The sequence below is a fragment of the Hetaerina americana genome, unplaced genomic scaffold, assembly GCF_022747635.1.
Source record: "Hetaerina americana unplaced genomic scaffold, ioHetAmer1.1.p SCAF_29, whole genome shotgun sequence".
In the NCBI taxonomy this organism is placed as follows: Eukaryota; Metazoa; Arthropoda; class Insecta; order Odonata; family Calopterygidae; genus Hetaerina; species Hetaerina americana.
Genome location: NW_027286863.1, coordinates 4,907,962 through 4,929,823, shown reverse-complemented (window position 1 = coordinate 4,929,823; position 21,862 = coordinate 4,907,962). Strand labels below are relative to the sequence as shown.

Below are 21,862 nucleotides of genomic sequence, written 5' to 3'. Positions count from 1 at the left end.
CAAATAGTATTTGCTCATAGGCGTATTTTGAGCGCTAATGGACTGTTACAAAGTTTTGGATGGTCAGGATGAGTAAATCTTATTTTATTTTGACAATAGCGCCATTCTTATAGTACTCTAAACGTTTTGATGATTGTTTATCGCTTAGAATAATTCGTCAATAGTCCCACAATTTAATGCTGGTTGGTCCGTTCAAAGTGGACGCTGTGAACAAACGCAGGCAAGGCGAAAGTCTGGCATCGTGAATGCCCTTTTTATGACACAAGGTGAGGAGGCATTTTGCGTCAAAACTTGACATGTTGGCATTTATTAACTCAATGCACCCATTTGGGATGAATTTTACTGTTGGAAAGTAACCGCTCGGAACTGGTTCCAATTCTCGCTTCAGCTCTTTGCAGCAAAACCAGGATTATGTTATTACCCCATACTGAGGCCACGCTCACCTTTGAACTCCCCCGTGTTTTTGACCAGCATTAAATTCTTTAGTAGATTTTACTTGTCCTTTTTAAATATAAGTATACATTTAGTTTTCATTCCTTTTCACTTGTTTCGGGCCATTCGCACCTCGTGGCCTTAGAATAGATGATAAATTGAATTATAGGCCGGAAACTTAAAAATGGATGCCATTCAACTTTAGACCGATCAGTTGAAAAGTTCCACTTACACTTTTCAAAGAATTTTCACTTTTGTGAACATTCAGAAAATTTCAGAAAAAATGTCCTTTATCTTTTTTAGGTTGGAAACTTTTTTTATGTACTGTCATAAATCAATTTGCCAAAAACCATACACACACACACACACACACACACATATATATATATATATATATATATATATATATATATATATATATAACACTTAGCACTAGTGGACACAGACAAAAACACAGAAACACACAAAAAAGAGACTCACTATTTTTCGAAGGATCCTTGATAAAGGTGGTAACGACCACCGAAAATTCGAAAAATAGTGAGTCTCTTTTTTGTGTGTTCACTAGTGCTAAGTGTTATACATTATTATTCACGTCCATGAGACTTTCAAAAAGTGTTATATATATATATATATATATATATATATATATATATATATATATATATGTATTATTTATATTTATATATGAATGTATATAAACGAGGTTTGTTCAAAAGTATCGCCAATGTTGAATTTCTGCGGGTGACGTATATTTGATTTTCGATTTTTTTGTGGCGTTATGTTGGTACTCGTGTCTCTCACTTCGGAAGGTTGGGCCATATTGAATACTCAGTTAATTGTTGGCAGCTGTTTTGCTTGGACGTGTTTTAGCTTGTCTTTGATTTTTGCCTGTTCCAGAAAATGGATTAAAGAATCTTTATTTAATTTGGTGTGAAAAACGAAATCAAGTACGCGGACGCATTCCGAATTATGGCGGTGGCATATGCAGAAGCTATCTTGGATCGAAGCAATGTTTATCGGTGGTACAAAACGTTCTCAGAGTGCCGAGAGTATGTGAACGACAAAGAGCGTGCCGGACGCCCGAGCACGTCAACAACAGACGAAAACATTGACGAAGTGCAGAAAATAGTATTGCCCTATGATTAAATCACCAATAGAGAATTTGCTGTGGGCCTAAACATATCGATTGGCTCGTACCATTTGATTTTTACCAATGATTTGGGCCTGACACGGGTTGCCGCGAAATTCGTACCAAAATTGCTCAATTTCGACCAAAAACAGCAACGCATAACATTGCTAATGAGGTGCTGGACTCTGTCCGCGACGACCCAAATTTGCTCCCGAGGGTCACAACTGATGACGAAGCATGGGTTTATGGTTATGACGTGCTCAATCATCCCAATGGAAGTTGCAGCACCACACAAAAAAAGCGCGCCAAGTTCGGTCGAATGTTCCTGAAACAAGAGGCCCATATAAGGATGACACTACGCTACATCTACATCTACATCTACATCTACATAATACCCCGCAAGCCGCCGCAAGGGCGTGTGGCGGGGGGTGTTAGGTCAACAACCGTAAAAAGGAAAAATACCACATGCAAAAAAACAACACGGAAAATTACATCCACAGCAGCGCACACACTCATGCAACAATCCCTTCATCCAATACTCATGCAAACACATATACCGCAAAACAACTAAAAAACTGCACCCCATGATGCAGCACGAAAGCCATCCTACAACACGGAAGCCAGGACACAACAAGCAAGAAATTGAAACATCACTACCAATGAAAATGCACCACGAAACACCTTACCCCCTACGCTACGATTGACGAGGAACTTTTTAACAGTCCTCGTGTGTGTGTATATAATTATATTTATATATTTGTATGGATTTATGTGTATATATATGTGTGTGTATATATATATATATATATATATATATATATATATATATAATGGGCTGACACAATATAACACAAATAGAAAAGAATAGCAACATTTAAAAGAACACTCACACGGTAAATTGTTCGAGCTTTCGGCCGTCACAGAGGCCTTCTTCAACTGAGACTGAAAATATGCTGGGGTGGGGAAAGGGGTATGGGCGGGGAGGGGAGGTGCGAATCCATCGAAGTCGGAACTGTTTCTTATCTGTGGCTCTTTGGTGCTCCTTGGTCCTGCATCTGATGGACCTCCCTGTTTGACCGATATATGACTTCCCACACGTGCACTTTATCTCATATACACCTTCGTGCATGATATTTGGGATTTTGTCCTTTGGCTTAGATATTATGTCGCTGATTTTTCTGGCTGTGGAGGACCTAGTGGTTATGCTATGCTTCCGTAGTAGCTTGCTTATCTTCTCAGCCGTTCCGGCGACATAGGGGATGGTAGCATATGCCGCTGGTTTTTCTTTTTCTGGTTTCTCCTCGTTCTGCTCCTTGGCCCGAATCCCCTCTTTCGTCAACTCCATTTCCTTTATGACGGTCCTTTTTCGGACCATGTGTTCTGGGTATCCATTTTTCCCCAGCGCAGAAACGAGGTATCTCTTTTCTGATGGGAGTGATTCGGCGTCGGAGATGGCGTAGGCGCGATGAACTAGTGTATTTACTAGCGAGCTCTTATGGGCGGGATGGTGGTGTGATCACGCATCCAAGTACCGGTCGGTGTGGGTTTTCTTTCGGTATACCGCATGGCCAAGGCTGCCAACCAGTTTTTTGGTCACTAACACATCTAAGAAAGGGAGAACACCATTCTGCTCGGTTTCCATGGTAAATTGTATGGCAGGATGTTGCTGATTTAGGTGTTTCAGGAACAGCTCTAGTTCTTCTTTCCCGTGTGGCCAGATGAAAAAGGTATCATCGACATAGCGGATCCAAAGAGATGGTTTCTTCGGATAGGTCTCTATTGCCTTCTTCTCAAAATTCTCCATGAAAATGTCAGCTACCACAGGAGAGAGTGGTGATCCCATGGCCGCACCTTCCTTCTGCTGAAAGTACTTGTCATTCCAAAGGAAGTATGAATTCTTGAGGCAGAATTCTGCGAGGTCCGGGAAATCCTTTGGTAATCCTTCCGAGGTGAGCTCTTTGATTAGTAGCATTGAGTCATCAATGGGAGTATGCGTGAAGAGCGAGACTACGTCAAAGCTCACTAGCAGGTCCCGTTCCTTAATTTTGATATTCTTGATGGTGCGAATGAATTCCGTGGAGTGTAAGCCTAAGGATTAAATTTACAGTATTATGCGAAGATGGGACTCATCATCACGAAAGTGCACAAAGTGTTTGTTTTCACACAATAATACGTTTTCAAGGAATATGTCACGTGAAATATAAATTTGAGAAAAGAAACAAAGAATAATTGTTATTCTACATTATTTAAATTGGCAAATAATAGTTTATATGGTAAATGTTGTGAGGACCCATTCAGATACAAAAGGTTTGCTGTCCTCCAAGAGAAAATAAATCCAGACACCGGGAGAGGGAATTCCTTTCTTCAGGGTTGTCAAAATTATATCATGTTTGACGATAAATATTTTTGTGAATTCAAAAAGAACTAAGTTTTGTTAAATAAACCTGTCCATTTAGGTTTTTGTATACTTGAACTAGCTAAACGGAGAATTTACGAATTTCTCTACCGCATCATCCCCCAAAGAACCTGCGCGACCTTCCTCGGCGTCACCCTAGATGAAAAATTATCCTTCTCCTCTCATGTAACATCCAAACTAGCCAATCTCCGCTCAGCATCCTTCGCTCTTCACCCCCTTCTCTCCAGATCCTCCAAAACCTCCTTAAACTCCAAACTTGCTATCCTCCATTCCATGCTACTCCCCCAAGTTCTTTACGCGTCCCCCGTATGGGTCACAGCACCCAAAGGAGCGATAAGCAAAATCGAGGTATGGCTAAACAAGCTGACAAGACGCATTGCAGCAGCCCCTTGGTTTGTTCCCAATACCCTCATCCATAAAGATCTAAACATTAATACGGTCAATGAGCTTATGCAAAGAGCTCTTCATAGCTATAGCAGGTCCATCTCTAGCTCCAAAAATCCCCTCATATCTTCCCTATGGTCCTCGTCCCTCCCGACTGGCAAAATTAAATATGCTCATCAACTCCTGAAGCCGTTCCGTTCAACGCCCCCGAAGAAAAAAACACCCAAGTTTCCGCCAACCACCCACCTCCATCCCACCCTTAATAAAAAATTTATCCCCTTTCCACAAAGAAATAACCCTAGAAGGAATGTGCAAGCATAAAAAAAAGCGATCCGGTCCAGGCTCTCCTAACCTCCCTCACCTCACTCCTCCCGATCCTACCTGATAAACTACAAGCAGATATTGTCACAACCCCCTCCCGCAGTATATCCTTGTACCTATTTCCCTCAACTTCCCTCCCTGCCTCTACATTTTCCTTAAAAAAATACAATAAGAAAAAGAAACAATAAAAATAACTAGGAGGAAAAAAAAACAATAATAATAATAATAAAAATGCAATAAAATAAAATGCTTATATATAAATTTAAAAAAATCAATTAGCATAAAATACTCCCTCAACTATCACTCCATAAAACACTCCATGGCTCCAGTGGAACCAAGTTCCGAAGGAGTACTACAGGTTTACTACACATTCCTCGGTCCTCGGTCCATCAGTACAACATTCGGCCCACAGAACACCACTTGTACACGGTTAAACAGAGAAGACTGGCACTGTCCTCCGAGGATAGGAAAAGGGTTGTTTTAAATGACAGGATCAGCACCCTGCCATATGGTTACATTGGTAATAAAGTCAAAGATGTATTGCCGTGTGAATAAAACCATGTTTAAAGAGTGAACATATGGTTTTATTTGAAAAAAAACAAGTAATACATTCATGTCAAAAATTGCATCACAGTTCCCATGTCATTGTAGTTTTGCCTTCCATTCACCCATCCTCCCCTAGCTCGCAAATGGCACATGTCCAGGGGCGCTATACTCGATGTCTCATCGTCCCTAAATACGAAGGTCACTTGGAAACTTTGTTCCAGCATGCACGATGCTCTCATCTTCATAAATGCGCCGTTAGCTTTCTTTATGGGAACCATAGTGAAAAAATGATGTTGTAAAGGTTTGTATTTCGCGAACAGCCATTGACTTCCTAATGCCGCGTTTCGCCTGTACATCTTGGGATTAAAGGAACTCGACCACGGCGTGTAACCACGTTTAATGGTAGTCTTTTGCGAATTTTTTTCAATGCTCTTCACCGTAAAGGAATTAAATATCCCGGGAGTCCGGCCATTGATTAGGCCCGGATACAACAAGTCTCCCTTACAATTCGTTTCTACCTCGAATTCATTCACGTTCCCCGCACCTAATATCTCGATTTAGTCTCTGTTCTTGCAGCTACTCAAAGTCATATTTCCCGTGTCCCAATTATCTGTTATGTTACTGACGGTTCCTGTTTCATCTACAATTCCGTAATAATATTTACAATTTACCCATTGCTTTTCTTCCTCGGTTTTAGCCGCGGCAAGTAATTCATGGCTACCGTAATCTATATAGTTCAGAATATAGCCCTGGTATCGAACATCGTTGTTCATCAAATTTGCGTGAATTGGATGTTTTATGCTGTGTTTTTTCAACTTTTCTAAGTTTTCCGTTTCCGGAAATAAAACAAAAAAATTGTCGTTCTTCTTTCTTAGCTAATCGTCCAATTTAATTTTACTTGCAGTATCGGTATTCGTTATGGTGTAACCCGTAGTGATTGAGTGATTCGGCATGAAGTGAATGACATTACTCTGCTGTACGAAGGAGGACATTTCTTACGGTGAGTTGCTCCTGACAACAATTTCATCCGTGAGAACTATAAAATTTGAAATACATAATACCATGGGCTTATGTACTCGGAATCCTGAACATTAAGGCAGTACGTCGTTTATCACATCAATCGTCGAGCATCGAGTGAAGGGCGATCGTCAAAGGTAAAGTTTTTAACCCACAGTCTATTTCCTCCCACGAGCGTTGCCTGAAGGTGAATGTGACGTGGTTAAAGGGTATTGGTCTTTCCAGCGGCGACTCACTCTCGCCCTCGGGGATACCGTGCTGTCCAGAGTTTCCCGTTCCTCCGGAGGAACCCCCAACATCGTGTCTCGTTCTTTGAGTGGGTGGAGGAGTATCAAGAAACTCCTCGGCGGGTGGTTTTTGTGCCATCGTGGTTCTTCTCAGGATATCACGTCAATCCCCTATAAACACACAAAACCCAATCAGCAAATTGTTCAGGAGTAATCACACGCCGCGGTTTAAATTCTAAATTTAAATTAAAAATTTCTATTTGATTTTTCAAGGCTTCCTCATCACTCTGTCTTAGATAACTCTTCCCCAGTAATATATTATTGCCTGTCATCAAAACAGGCGTTCACCGTAATTTTTGCTTGGAGCAATATTTCTTACCGATTTCAAATGGAGCACCCGCCAAAATGCTTTTCATATCCTCACACGTGCACTCAACAAAGAATGGTTCCTCAATTACTATTAATGTTTTATTCAACAAATTTTCAAAAACAAATTCGCTCAATGAATGGGAACTGAATGCAAAAGCAGATATAAAATGACGTGCAATACTTTGCACTATCAAACTCTTTCCGCTGTGTCAATTGATCTTTGTGTCCTATTCATTAAGTATTGTCTAAAGGCAGTTAACAAAAATATGAGGAGAAATAGAATTTCTAAGAAACAGTTCAGATATTGCACTTCTGCTGTCACCACACCCATTTCCAGCACACGACAGGAGGTAATAAAATCGGTTTCGTCTCTCAACATCAAGTCTATCTTTCACGTACAATTGAATAGCGATAGTACATTCTCGCATCAAATTAACACCGTGCAAACATAACAAATTTGTCCATTCATCAGCATTCGTAAAATCACATAGCTCACTCCAAGTCGAGGCCTTGTATTTCCTTATCACATCACTTCGAAGTCTTGAGGCGTTTGGAGGGTCCCGCTTCGCCATTCACGGATTTCGGTGAAGAACTACCCACGGCCCTCTTCCTCGTCACCTCCAAAAAACGGCTGCTTTGGTCTTCACTATGACGTGGCGACAATGGGTTGATGGATAGGTAGGCTTCCCAATCCCCAAATTTGCTCCTGATGGCCTCCACCCTCGTCGTGGAGTAAGGCAGCGAAAGACGAACTGCGTTCTCTCCTTTTTTCTCGAACTTAACGTTTGACTGGACGAATACTCCACTCACGAGGACGTATATAGTAGATCCTCTAAGGACAACCCTTGACATCCAATGTTTGTATTAACCAATAGGATGTTGAGGATAACGCAGACATAGCATCTGATGTGTCCTCCATCGAGAATCGTTTTATACTAAGAGAATTATCACGTCCTTCGAATATATCTGAACATATTAACCTTCGACATTTGATCTGTTTATGCAATTGCATGCAAGGCGAATATCATCTGTTCTGTAAGGTGTCCGCCCTCAGCCGTGCCCGTGCCCAGCAGTGCCGTCCCCAGCCGTTCCGAAACAATTATATATATATATATATATATATATATATATATATACTATATATGGCTCGCAATAGTCCAAGGGGTAGATCGTTGGACTGCTGACCGGAGGGTCCCGGGTTCGATTCCCAGGCGAGGGGACTCTGGGCACCTCCAGCTCCACCCAAACTAAAGTGATTTTTTGGCTACCAGGTCTTCATCTACATCTACATAAAACCCCGCAAGCCGCCGCAAGGGCGTGTGGCGGGGGGTGTTAGGTCACCAACCGTAAATAAGAAAAATACCACATGGAAAAAAATAACACGGAAAATTACACCCACAGCAGCGCACACACTCATGCAAAAATCCCTTCATCCAATACTCATGCAAACACATATACCGCAAAACAACTAAAAACTGCACCCCAGGATGCAGCACGAAAGCCATCCTACAACACGGAAGCCAGGACACAACAAGCAAGAATGTGAAAGACCACTACCACATGAACATGCACCACAAAACACTCTACCACCCCGAGGAGACTGTAAAAGGCAGGGAATGCGACCCAACGTTGCAGGTAGCAGGAATTTCCCCCCGCGGAGAGGGACGAGGGATTGAAAGGGAAACTTAAAAACAGATGAACAGAACACGAATGAGGTCATTTGGAAAGAATGGGTTATTATAACAAAACACACAAGGTTAGTGGAAGAGCATGCATTTAAGTAGAACTAATTATTTTTTAGACGCTGAGGGTGGCAAGTGGAATTTTTGCTATCTATAACCCTGCAGTTGCTATCCCGTATTGTCCGTGGGAAGAAGGAGTCCTTGAGTCGGCTAGTTCTGGCATCTATTTCCCGAATTTTATATGCATGATCCAAGCGACCAATGTACGAGGGTCATCCGGAAAGTAGTACCCGTTCGTGAAATAAAGACACAAAAGTAAATATTAACAAACATAAAAAATTTTATTTGAAAGAGGATACTTTAAACTACTTCTCAACATAATCTCCAAGCAAATTAAGGCATTTGTCATAACGTGTGACAAGTTTCTGTATTCCTGCTGCATAGTCCTTCGCCGCCAGCTCATTGAGATACGCGAGGGACCCATCTTGCACAAATTTTTGCATAATGCAGATGGTGTTTAACAATTTCATTAACAATTGTTCGAGAAACATTGGGAAAATGCTCACAGATGTCATCAATTGTGACGCGCCGATCGTTCCTCACGAATTCGTCAACTGAGCTCACCAGTTGGTCTGTAATGACAGACGGTCTCTCCGAACGCTCATCGTCGTGTGTGTTCCCCCTCCCCATGTTGAAGTTGCGACACCACCGCCGAACAGACGACTCGTCCATTACATTGTCTCCATACACCTCCTTTAATTGGCGATGAATATCACATGGGCGAACGTTTCTTGCATTGAGGAATTTAATCACTGCCCTCACTTCACAACTGGCGGCGTTCTCAATTTTTTTAAACATTGTAAACAATCACAGAAACAACACAGGCAATGCTAGCGTCACGCAACTTGGCTCAGAGAAGGCAGACAAGCCACTGAAGCTATCTGACCTCGTCCAGCGGCTACTCGCGTCGTCAGCACTTCATGCGGCACGAACGGGTACTACTTTCCGGATGACCCTCGTATGTAGGAGTACGAATAATTTGCGAGACCTCGGTGCTGAAATATGCGGATCTGAATTTATTTTATAATTTCAATCTTGCATTGAATCGTCTCTCTGCCAATGATTCCCACCCCAAATCCATGAGCATTTCGGTAACACTTTGCCTTTTATCGTAGGAATTTTTTACAAAACGGGCTGCCCGGCGTTGAACCTTCTCAATTTCCCGAATGAGACCTTTTTCACTCGGATCCCACATGCTACATGCGTATTCTAAATGAGGCCTTACAAGAGCGTGGTAACAACGTTCCTTGACCTTCGAGTCACTTTTGCCGACAATGCGTCTAATGAATCCCAATTTTTTATATGCTTGACCGCAGACTTTACGTATGTGAGTCCCCCAAGTTAAGTCTTTTGTGAATGTGACACGTAGGTATTTTACCGTATCAACTACTGCCAGGTCACCTCCAGCTAATTTGTAAGCAAATCCCGTTGATCTTTTAAAGAAATTTACCTCCGAACATTTATTATAATTTAGTGGCAATTCCCAGTTAGAACACCATTTAGTAATGCAATCTAAATCCTGCGCTAGAATAAAACGATCCTCATCCCCAGATATCTCCCAATAGATCACCGTGTCATCCGCGAACATCCTAATTTTACTTTTCACTTCGCGGTTCAAATCGTTAACAAAAATCAAGAAAAGCAACGGCCCGATTAAACTTCCCTGAGGTACCCCCGACGTGACTCGAACGCTGTCGGAATTAGCGCCATAAAGGACTACCCTCTGTTCCCGCTCTGAAAGAAAATCTTTAACCCAATTTATTGCGCCCTTGTTTATACCCGCGACCTTTAATTTATGAATGAGTTTACCAAGTGGAACCTTATCAAATGCCTTTTGAAAATCTAAGAAGATGGCATCCTTTTGCCTACCTCTCTCACCAGATAAAATTAAATCATGTGTAAATAATCCTAATTGGGTTTTGCAGGAGCTGGTTTTCCTGAATCCGTGTTGATTGTCACTTAAAAAGTTAATATTGTCAAGCACTTAAGCACACACGTTAGTAGCAATCTAAGGTTATTTGCTGACGACACGGTGGTATACAGGGAAATAAGGAGCCAACTAGATCGCAAGCTACTCTCTAGAGACTTAGACAATATCTCGGAATGGTGCAATAAATGGGGATTAACACTGAATATAGATAAATGCGCAGTTTTGAAATTTTGGAATAAAGGAAGCGAGGAACAGGATATAAACTACAAAATAGAGGGTTCAGTACTGACTACGGCAAATCAAGTTAAATATTTGGGGGTTGTTCTAACACCACGCCTTTCATGGGGAGCAAGGTCTCTTAGGGGATTTAGGCTGGGAACCACTTGAAGTGCGGAGAGAACAAGCGAGGCTTAGACTTTTAGAAAGGTTCAGAACAAACGAGTTTAACTATGACACTGAAGGAATTATAATGGCCCCACACTACTTAAGTAGATCAGACCACAAAGATAAAATAAGGGAGATAGATTCCAGGACAGATAGGTACAAATACTCATTCTTTCCCCGAACAGTCAGAAATCATAATAGTAAGAAACTGAAGTCACTTTAGAAATATTGAAAACATTGAATTTGCAAGTCGGAGCAAAGTTAAACACTGCAAAGCTGTTAGGTATACTTTCAGGTGCATGTGTATGTAAGATGTAGATTGAGTGTCTGCATGTGTGTGGGGTATAAGTGTTCATGAATGAATGTATGCCACGTTTTGTTTTTTGTGGATATATGATTTTGTGTTTATTGCATGTGGTTTTTTTTCTTTTTCTTTTCTAAATTACGGGTGGTGTCCTATCACCCCCCGCGACACGCCCTTGCGGCGGCTTGCGGGGTATTGAGTAGATGTAGATGTAGACACGAATAAGGAAATGACCGTTGCAAAAACGGGGAAAAAGTGAAGGGGAATCTTAGCACAACCGTTAAGCGAACGTAGATGGGGGAGGGAGAAGTGATAGGCAACCTACAGACAAATAATCGTTGAGGATGTGGGAAAAACTTTACAGAGGATGAATTGAACACCTCAAAAACGGAGAATTGGCAGTTTAGGGAAGGGAAAGGAAAAAGGATAAGATGCACAAACGTTGAAGAGACTGTAGGTTTACAAAAAACTAAGGGCTATTTTAAATATAACGGGGAGAAAAGCGAGGAATATGAAATAGGTCCTGTGTCACTGTTTAGGAGATTGTCTCTGTTTTTGAAAATTAAAATGCTCTCATAAGCGTCAAGTAAATTATTCGTAGTTTGTTTTAGGAGATTTAACTTGTCTTTTGTCATGTGGTGTCCTGTTTCAATTAAATGCTGTGCCATACTGGATTTCTCTGGTTTCTTGTGTTTGTAGTGGGCGTAGTGTTCTTTATATCTAGTAAGAATGTTTCTGCGTGTTTGGCCTATGTAAAAAGCTTGGCAAGTCCCACTGTTGATTTGGTAAATGCCAGACTTCTCTGTTGTAGGTGTTTTGTCTTTGGTGTTTCCTAGGAGCTGTTTTAGTTTGCTGTTGTTGGTGTAAGAGATTTTCGTGTCAACAGTCTTGGAAATTTTTTCGATGCCTCTGGTTAACTGAGGATAGAAGGGTAATTTAATGTATTTCTTTGTTGCGTCTTTTTTGTGTGTGGTGGACGTGGAGATTAATTTTTTAACATGTGTTTCTTTAATATGTTGTCAATCAGTGATTCTTGGAAACCATTAGGTTTGGCAATATTTTAAATGTATTCTAATTCTTTATTGTAAGCCATGGTTTCCAAAGGGATAATTAATATTCTGTGTATGAGAGAATGGTAGACCGCGTATTTGTGGCTTGGATGGTTAAAAGAATGTTTATGTATGTAGTTGTCCGTGTGTGTGGGTTTCCGGTATATGTCAAAAAGTAATTTATCGTTCGATCTATTGAGGGACAGGTCTAGGAAAGGGAGGATATTATTCTTTTCGGTTTCAACCGTGAAATTGATGGAAGGGAAAAGACTATTGAGATTGTTCCCAAAGTCATAAGTTCACACTTAGTCGTATCAAAATGCCCTTACCCTTTCTCCTTTCGACTTGTGTTGTCGTGACGATTACCCTTCAGTACGATGAAGAGGGCTACTTTGTGGCCGAAATACGCGTATTCGTTTTACATTCATTCAACACTGCGTTTATAGTTTATGTAGTTATGTATACTACCTTGATCAAAATTTCCCGGAATTTATTCAGAAAATTAAAAATACAAGTTTATTCATCTAAATCTATATTGTCGCCTTCAAAGTAATCCCCATCGACTGCAACACACTTATGCCAGCGCTTGATCCAATCCTCGAAACATTTTTTATATTCGGTTTTCGGTATGTCCATCAGTGCTTCCTGCGATTTTTCCATTACTTCCTCTCGGCTGCTAAAACGCGTTCCCCGTAATGGTTTTTTAACTCGATTGAACAGAAAGAAGTCACAGGGAGCCAAATCAGGTGAATTCGGTGGCTGTTGGATGGTATTTGTTGCATTTTTCGTCAAAAAATTACGAATAATGATAGCACTGTGCGACGGTGCGTTATCATGGTGCAAAATCCACGAGTTTTCTGCCCACATTTCTGGTCTCTTTCGGCGAATTGCTTCACGCAAACGTCTCATAACGCCCAAATAATACTCTTTGTTTACTGTCTGGCCTTCTGGCAAAAATTCATGATGCACTACACCGTTGTAATCCATGAAAACCGTCAGCATTGCCTTCTTTTTTGACTGAAAACGACGTGGTTTTTTTGGTCTCGGCTCATTTGGTGAACGCCATTCACTTGCCTGATGTCTGGATTGCGTGTCGTACTCATAAACCCACGTCTCGTCTCCAGTAATGATCCTTTTGATGAATGTGGGATCGGATTCAGCCTCGCAAATCATGTCTTTTGCGACGTCAACACGGTCTCTTTTTTGCATGAAATTGAGGTCTTTCGGCACCAACTTTGCTGCTTCCCGACGGAAACCCAAATCATTAACCACAATGTCTTGGGCGGATCCATAGGCAATGTTCAAGTCCTCCGCTATTTCTCTGATGATTAATTTGCGGTTATTGACCAACATTTCTTTTACTTTATCAATTTTTTCACCGACTTTCGATGTCGATGGTCTGCCACTGCGTTCATCATCTTCGATTGACTCACGACCACTTCTGAACCGCTCGTGCCACTGGTAAACGACCGTTTTTTTTAGAGAATCGTTGCCGAAACACTTTTCCAACATTTCCAACGTCCGTGCGCCACTAAATCCGTTTTTACGCAAAATTTAATACAAGTTCGTTGTTGCAAATTTAAATCCATTTCTGCAATTATAAAAAATCGCCAACACACACAGAGATAGATGTACTCTTGGCTACGTAACTTTTGCAAATGTCAAGTTATGACACTAAGATTTAAAGGGAATATCAACAACAGATGTACCAATTTAACAAAAAAAACAGAACTCAAATCGGAACGATGGGAGCGCCATACGGTGGTTATTCCGGGAACTTTTTGATCAATGTAGTATATTTACATATATATAATATATATTATATATATAATACCCGTATACCAGGTACCCGAAAAATCACTTAGGCTTGGGTGGAGCTGCAGGTGCCAAGAGTGCCTTGCCCAGGAATCGAACCCGGGACCCTCCAGTCAGCAGTCCAACGCTCTACCCAATGGATTACCACGAACCACATAGGCTGGTCGTTATGAGCTGAAGTAAGCAGAGCCCAAAGGAAGTAACTCGGAGGGAAGCCAGAAATAACTAAGCGGAAGTAAGAAAATGAGTTGTTTCTTTCCTTCCGCAATGACGGTTGCCTTACGCCACAGGATATAACAAGTCTCTTATCAGTTTATTTTACTTGGTGTTTCTGCTTTAAATGCAATGCCTCAATCACCCCATACACCTTCATACGTGTGTGAATATATGTGTAAGTGAATGTGTACAATACGAAGTTAGAAAACTCAGATCTTTTCCTTCCGTTAAGAAAGATGGTTGTGCCACCAAAATTTCAGCTAACAAAGCTGTAAAGTTGTGAAGGCGGTTTTATTTTGTATTTTTCATTTTCGTATGCCATGGCCACATTTATATACATATAATATCTATATATATTATATATATATATATATATATATATATATTATATATATATATATATATATATATATATATATATATAATATATATATATATATCCCTCCTCGGACTACAACCTTGAGGTGGAAGGGCTTGTGCGTCCCAATGACCCCTAGATCTGTGCTGGCGGGGGTAATAACAATTGCTCCTGGTAAGGTCACCCATGCCAGATAGGTCGAAGGTTGGGAGCCAGACAAAAGGTAGTCCACGCAGCATCTGTTCCTCAGTGAGGCGGCTGCAATGGCGTCTGACCCCAGTGGGGCGGCCAGTAAGTGATGGTATCACATTAAAAACACTATTGAGGAAGGCCACGGGAAACCACCTCAATTATCATTTCCAAGATTAACATGATGCGCTATACACAGATTTTGAGTCCTGAAAACTACGGGGCTCGAGCCCGGCAGCGGGGGAGGCAAGGCTTCCGCCGTCGTCATCCCACGAAACCCTTGCAAGGGAATAACAGCAGCAGCAGGACAGAAGACGCAGGAGAAGAAGACCAACTTAGTTAAAATAGGAACGTGGAATGCTGGGACAATGATGAGGACAGGGAAATTGGAGAATGTTAAGCGCGAGATGGAAAGGGGAAATATAAATATTTTAGGTCTATGCGAGGTGAGATGGAAAGATAGCGGGGATTACTGGAGTGATCTGTTGTTTTCCTCAACTCACTCTATCAAAAGCTTTTTCGAAATCTACGAAACAGGCAGATACCTCCTGGTTGTGTTCTATATTCCTCTCAATTAATAATCTCATTACTGCAATGGCGTCACGCGTACCTCTCCCCTTCCTAAACCCAAACTGATCATCCCCTAAGTAATCATTTGCCCTACTCTCTATCCTTTTGTTTATGATCCTGAGAACCACTCTAGCTGCGTTGTATATCAAACTTATTGTCCTGTAGTCCTTACATGATGTAACCTTTAGGTGTTTTGGAATAGGAACTAAAACTGATCTCGCAAAGTCTTCCAGCCAGAATCCTTCCTCATAGATGCGACAAATCAGCCATGAAGACTCTTCCTCCAGCATTTCCTTAAGCTTTTCTATAGTTCCGCAGGAATGTTTGCCACCCCCACGGCCTTATTTAGTTTCATCTCACTTAACGCCCTTTCGATCTCATCGTCGAGTATGCCTGGACCTAAGCTATCTTCCTCTACGTCATACTCTTTTTCAATGTCTAACTTCGTTGGTTTAAGTTCTTTACCATACAGTTCTTCTTTATACTCCTTCCATATCCCTTGGATCTTTCCAGTGACAATTATTACCTTACCCAACTTATCCCTAACTGTTAGCATAGATCTCCTTTTCTTTCTTCCCGATAAATATTTAACTTTGCTGTACAGCGACCCGATTTCACCCTTCCTCTGCAGACTTTCCATATCCTCGCACTCCGTCTTCCACGATGCTTCTTTTGCTTTATTTGTTGATTGCCCCAATTCATTGTTTAACTCTGTGTCCTTCATTTTGCCTAACTCTCTATTTACATTCTTCCATTTTCTCCTCTCATTCATCTTTGTAATCATCTCATCCGTGATCCATGATTTCCTAGTCCTTTTACCGTCAACGGTTCCATTAGTACCTTTTGCGGCTTCCGATAACCCTTTCTTGATACTTTCCCATTTTTCTTCGATAGTACTAGGCTCTTTACCATCCTCCATGATTTCCTCCACCGCTTGTTGGTATTCCTTCCTTTTCAAACCATTTAATGCTTCTACATTCAATTTTCTAACTCGCCGCCCGTTCCTTGTCTTTTTGAAACGGACGCTACCTTTCATAACAACTAAATTGTGGTCAGAGTCCGCATCCGCTCCCGGGAAGCTGTGCGAATTTATCACACTCTTTCTAAACCTTTTTCTAACCAGAATATAATCTAGCTGATACCTTTCTGAGTCACCTGGTGTTTTCCATGTATACCTGCGTTCTTTGTGGTGTCTAAACCAAGTGTTGGTGATGAATAGCCCCTCTCTCCTGCAGAACTCAACTGCTTTCTCCCCGCGGTCATTCCGCGTGCGTAAACCGTAATCCCCCACCTCAAAGGTCCGAGGTTCGAGTCCCGGTCAAGGAAATATTTTTACTCCTGTGATCCGTTCGATTTCGCCTTCCCCACCTCTATTGTGTTCGTCCTTTATGTGTGTTCCTATCCCTTTTCCTTATATCTGTTTCTGTATATATGAGTATTTATTCGCCGTTTGGCGGGATTTCGTGTTTGAATGTGTATTTGGCCAATGTGGCTCATCTCTTTCTTCTGGCTATACGTGCCACGAAACGCACTGTTCCTTTCCTGTATGATGTTGTATGAATTCTAACCCACTATCTTTTCCTCTTGTGTGTGGTGTATTTCTCCTTTGGTGGGTGAAACAGCCCCCTGACGCCATCTCTTGGCTAAAGAATCGGGGCGCTTGGCGACATATTAGACCCACGGATCTCAGGGTAAATTACGTTTCCTCGATAGCTCAAGTGGTTAAGAGCATCCGCCCGGCAAGTGGAAAGATCCGAGGTTCGAGTCCCGGTCAAGGAAATATTTTTACTCTTGTGATCCGTTCGATTCCGCCTTCCCCACCTCTATTGTGCTCGTCCTTTATGTGTGTTCCTATCCCTTTTCCTTATATCTGTTTCTGTATATATGAGTATATATATATATATATATATATATATATATATATATATATATATATATATATATATAACCATGAACACAGTAATCAACCCGAAGGTCGGTTTAGTAGGTGATGGTAAAGATCACCCAGTACTTAGCCCGTACGGCGTGTAAAAAATCACACATCAGGGTAGGGGGCCAGTTCCTTTCCCTGTGCAGGTTATGGTTTTCTAGGGAGACCTGGTACCCGATAAATCACTTTAGCTTGGGTTGAGCACAGGTGCCCAGAGTGCCTTGCCTAGGAATCGAACCCGGGACCCTCCGGTCAGCAGTCCAATGCTCTACCCACTGGACTACCGCGACCCACATAGGCTGATCGTTGTGAGCTTAAGGAAGGAGAGCTCAAAGGGTTCACTTGAAGAAGGCCTCTGTGAGGGCCGAAAACTCGAACAATTTACCGTCTGAGTGTTCTTGTAAATGTTATATATATATGTATATATGCCTTTACACATATATACATTTTGATTAGGGTTTAATATACTCCATATCTCGATTCTGGGACAACAATATCCCTGTACCTAGTGAAGAAGTCTTAAATGCGCATCGCTTCAGTAGGAATGCAGATAACTTACTTTATAGGTGTGCCACCCTCACCCCGCGACGATCACTTGCAAATTACCCCAATGTGAAAGCAATAGTTCGTCTTGAAGAAACTTCGTCTGCGTCATCTTGCATAAGAATGATGCGTATGATTTTTTTTTTTTAATTCCCAGTTATCCCAGTTTTAGATTGTTTATGTCCGCACCTCGATCACCTGAAAAAGTCAACGCACCATGTTCTGTTTCCATTTGCTTATTTTGTGTTATTTTGGTTTTCCAACGATGAACGAGATCATTTCCTTAACCACTTCCCTTCGTGTTTTAGAATACTTAAACGCCCCATCCGAGGGACGGCGTACTCACTTAAAAGTTTTCCCCATTGAGCTTCACAAGTAGGGATTGGGATACCACTGAATAATTCGATCACCATTGGGTGTCTAACCTATTGGTGTCCTGGGGATTGGGAGCCAGTACCTTTGCCACTACACCATTCCGATCCTCCTTGCGTCATCAGTGAATAGTAGTTAAATAAGAGAGTCAAGCGGAGCAACATAGTTTCAGGTATAAATTCTTTATTTTATTTAAATTCTTTATATTATTTAAAATATTAATCCCTTCTCCACCTGTTGTTGCTATTATTATTATTATTGTTGTTATTATTACTGTTATTGTTGTTGTTATTGTTGTTGTTATTTTTGTTGTTATTGTTGTTGTTGTTATTAGTATTATTATTATTATTTAGATGATATTTGGAAAATCATAATTTTAAAGTTGAAAAAATTAATATTTTGGGCGAAAAAAACGTGGTAAAAGTAGACGAAAGTATTGACTGAAAGTATCAGGGTTCGATTTTGTAGCCACTGCCTAACCAACATGGGCATAAGTTAAGGTCACGAGTAAGTTATAATAAGGAAAGAATCATTATAATGCAGCTGCTTTTAATAAGTTTTTACTGCAAAATGTTTATTTCAGCTTACTTATAATAACCTAGCTAAATTGTATCTCCTTTCACTTATTCAACAGTAAGAGTCACTGGTAATTTTCTGGAGGTAGTACTCCATTCTCATTACTACGCGAATTTGTAGTACCTATAAGAGAAATTTCGCCAATTTCCAAGGAATTTTCATGAAGCGTGATATTTCAGTAGATAGATAGTTAAACTACTGACCGGAGGGTTTGGGTTTATTCCCGGACACCCTCAGCTTTACCTTACCTTTACGATTTTTGGAGATCAGAGATCTTCGAGAAAACCCATAGGGAGAACAGAAATAACATTCAAAGGAAAAAAGACATTCCCGGAGCGGTCCAATTAGGGGGAAGGTGAAGCCTGGGGGAAGAGTCAAATGACGATGGAGCCTGGGGAGGCAGTGGTATCGCGCTGTTGGGCGAAACCTCTCTTCTCGATAGTGGTGAGTGAGTCGGTGGTTCGCCAATTTGGAGCGCACTTATCTCCATCATCATATCTTGTTCTAAACTCAGGAAATGACTTTAATGCATTCTATGCACTTATTTTTTTCGTCTGTTTGCATTGGACCTTTTAATGGAATAATGACAATGTTTCGATACTTATCAAATGACTTTATTTCCATTCTATTCACCTTAATGTTTTGCCTGGCTGCATATTTGGGTGGGATTGGACGGTTTTTCTGGAATTATGGCAATTTTCCGATTCCCTGGAAATGACTTCAATCCACCATGGGCGAACCATATTTGAAGTTTTTTCATATGTCATATTAACCGAGTACTTGTAAATCATTACTAAAATAAACAAAGAAATAATAAGTTTACATTAACGCATTTTTACAAAGATTGCTTTCAATTGGCGTTTAAGAAGGACTGCGCCATTGTTATTAAAGATATGAGACTAAAATATATAATATGCAGAGATATGGGTTTATTATTGAGTAAGGTATAATAATTCATTCCTGGACCCAAAGTTTTTACAGCTTTAATAATTAATTAAATAAGGAGATGTCATACTATCACATTTTTCGATGGATAGCATGTGTTTACCGAACGACAACTCATGTGCACTGAAGTTGTTTAAGGAATGAAAAAAGTTTCGAGAGTTGGAAATTCCAATCTGGAGTCAATAACAGTAAAAACTTAGAAATATGAAATGACATTATAATGAGAACATTCTCCATGGCTATACGGAACAAGAAAAATAAACAAATTATTCTAATTATAAGCGTAAGGAACGGTCAAAGAAAGTTAGTAGACATATATAATCTACGAAACGAAAGAGAGAAAAATGGTAACGGGTGGAATAACCATCAAAAATGGACTTTGGTTTTTTAAATCCAATTGAAGAATTAGAAATGGATTTTTCATAAAGGTACTACCTATTTTGATAACCCCAGTTCAGCTCACCATGAAAGCCTCAGCTCAGTTGACCAATGGGGTGCGGCATTCTCACATCAGGCTATGGGGGCTAGATCCTTTCCCTGTGCCAGTTATTGTTTGCCAGGTAGATCGGGTACCCGAAAAGGTCACACAGTTTTGGTGAATGTGAGGGTACCTAGAGGCGTGCCCGGGAATCGAACCCGGGCTCACCGATTAGTAACCCAACGTTCTACTCACTGGGCTACCACGTCCGCACCGAAATAGGCCACAACTAATTTTGGTATAGTCTTGGAACGCAGCCATGGAAGAAATGGGAGTTTTGGGATTAGTATTGATTAGAGGGAAGTCTTTACAAGATATAGCTCTTAAAGCGAGACGAAATTGATGATAAAAAGTAGGTGTATAGATTGAGAGATATTTATTGATAGATCACGAATCCATAGTATGAAGAAGAGAGGTGTTAGATTAGGGAAAGGGATGAGGTGGAGGGAAGAGGCTAATTAGAGAATTAGTGTCCAATAGAGGGTAGTACGATAAAAATAGACATCCGAGTCAAATACGTCAACACACCAGATTGAAGTTAGGTAAAACAATTGGACTTCTTCATCACTGGATATTTGGTGATAAACAATTAATCAGTTTAAATTTGTTCAACTACGTATGTGCAACAGTTCACACAGAAATCGAATTTCAGCAAGCGTTAATGATTTCTGATTATGACCATTTATTCAGTTAATTTTGATACATATCATGTGTTCAGTTTCAACGACTTTATGAGGTGGTAATTAACGTCATTTGAATTACGGAAATGCACAATATTTAATGTCGCAATCGAAAAATGAATCATCCGTGACAACATGTGTACTCGTAGCCCTGATCATAATATTTCATTATTTCAAACCCCACGTTCGTTTATATATTCTCAATTATCCAGAAAAAATGAAAAATATTTAATGTTTCTCATTAATGGAAATATTAATCATATTTGAATTTGAGCGTGTCATTAACAAATATGAAGTACCATATGCATAGTGATTAAGTTAAAGGGATTGGTGCCGATTTTTTTTCAGAGCATTCAGATTATTATTTACACTGAATTCTCTTATCCCAGAGTTAGTAAAAGAACAAAAAAAATACAGCTCCCTTGAGATTTGCGTCAGATCATTCAGTAGTCGGTGCAGATGAGTTATTTTTAGACATGAGTTTTCTTTCCAGTTACTCCGACTGTTGGAGCCTCGACGAATGAGAATGCTGGCAATTCCCTCGGCTGCCTTTTGTTCCCAAGGTTACAGGAAGAGCGAACTCGGTGTTAGGAATCCGGATGACCCCACGTACATGAAAAAAATGCGTAAATCATATAAAAAGATAAATAAATGTCCGTGAATTTAAATTTGACAACCGAAGAAGGCTCACTGACTCTCACAACATGGGACTTAGGTGACTCATAAAATATTAAAAGAGTACTCATTTAATTTCCAAAGAAACTGCGGGAGATGTCGCAACAGTAACTTTTGACGGAGTCATCCGCTAATGTTCATTTCGATGCAATAATTTCAGAGTGTAAAAATCATTCGCCTTGACTGGGATCCCAGTCAAGAAGGCGAATGATTTTCCACTCTAAAATTGTTGCATTGATTCGGTACTTACTAGTTATTACTATGC

General features: G+C 40.6%; 1 protein-coding gene across 2 annotated transcripts in view; it reads left to right on the top strand.

Moving 5' to 3' along the window:
• LOC139689904 (uncharacterized) overlaps nucleotides 1–21,862 on the top strand; it is a 55,017-nt gene that overhangs the window by 8,643 nt on the left and 24,512 nt on the right. Inside the window, exon 2 of one of the 2 annotated variants that reach the window (XM_071587024.1) lies at nucleotides 6,133–6,228. The exons of the other annotated variant lie outside the window; for it this stretch is intronic. The gene's annotated coding sequence lies outside the window, so the exon portion shown is untranslated. The remainder of the gene's footprint in view (nucleotides 1–6,132; nucleotides 6,229–21,862) is intronic. 2 annotated transcript variants of the gene reach the window in all.